This window comes from Salvelinus fontinalis, chromosome 39, assembly GCF_029448725.1.
Source record: "Salvelinus fontinalis isolate EN_2023a chromosome 39, ASM2944872v1, whole genome shotgun sequence".
Classification (NCBI taxonomy): Eukaryota; Metazoa; Chordata; class Actinopteri; order Salmoniformes; family Salmonidae; genus Salvelinus; species Salvelinus fontinalis.
In genome coordinates, this window is record NC_074703.1 from 28,135,132 (window position 1) to 28,136,396 (window position 1,265).

The 1,265-nt window shown below is 42.6% G+C and overlaps 1 protein-coding gene across 2 annotated transcripts in view; it reads right to left on the reverse strand.

Annotated features, from left to right (window-relative positions):
* Positions 1–1,265, reverse strand: part of cacna1c (calcium channel, voltage-dependent, L type, alpha 1C subunit) — a 546,860-nt gene that overhangs the window by 531,886 nt on the left and 13,709 nt on the right. The window lies entirely within an intron of this gene.

The following is a 1,265-nucleotide window of genomic DNA, read 5'->3' on the forward strand; positions in this document are numbered from 1 at the left end:
GTCTATAAATGTCCCAGGTTAACTTGGCGTTGTGTTTAAAACGAGCCAGATAGAGGGACTGGCATTTTAGTGCATGTCGTGGGAACCGAGGATGGAGGACTGGCTTTGTCCAAAATAGACCTCTATTCCCTATGTAGTTTGTCATCTGGGAGGCAGACTGGATGCTGCTGTGCTGTGTTTGCCATATTAGTTATTGTCCCTTCTGTGACACAGGGCCCTACTGGTTCTGAGAACCACTTCCCCATCCCTCCTCTTCTTTCCCTTCGTCTCCCACCAACCATCAGTCACAGACACATGGCCCACTGGTCCTGAGACCCACCTCCCCATCCCATCCCTCCTCTCCCACCAACCATCAGTCACAGACACTGGGCCATACTCACTCATAATGGATCTCTGACTGTGTCTGAAGCATTGTTAGATGAGATGAAGGAAATATAAGTTCTCATGTCACCTAAATTCTGTTTGGAGGGATGAGTATGATTAGACCATATTGCTTTCTAGCACCAAAGGTGTCCAAAAACAGTCATTGTGCTTATGAATTTTGGACAAATATTAGATGTATAGGCTACTAGGTAAAACATATTTCAGAATAATGAAGATAAGCAGATGGCTGCCTGCTAGGACACTGTTGATGGTGCTATGGCTGTTCACATGCTGCTCACTGCGCATGCCTATAGCAGGTGATAGCTTTGGCTATCAATAACTCTGGCACTGCCAGAATCACAATCTATCCATGGAAACATATAGAACTAAGTGTTGAATCGCTTGCCATTGATATTACACACTAAATATAGCCTAGCTCAGTGCCCAAGCAAAAGGCAGCATTGGGATAAATATTTTTTTTTTAAAGATAGACGTTTTTCAAAGGAAGTAGCGCCCTCTAGAGCCACCATTGCAGACTGCATAGGTTTTTTCCATCAATTTGGGCAGCAGACATTTTCAGGCTTATGATATGCGCCAAATTGTATCTGCTAAACAACGTAGTAACTCGACCAATTATTTAACAAAATAACGAATTTGAATTATCAGACCGATATAAAAGTGACGTTGAAGTAAGCCTTCAATAACATTCCAGGACAAAATGGAATTCAATGGATTCAACGATGGACTCTAACAAGATGACATTGCCAAAGTCAAAAGTCATTTTGGTGTAACATGCCTGGCCAATAAACATCCTTTTTCCTTCATCATCATCTGCTTCGGCCTGATGACGCGGTCAATCTATTTTTCGAGATTGATTAACGTTCCTTATAGCCATCCACGCT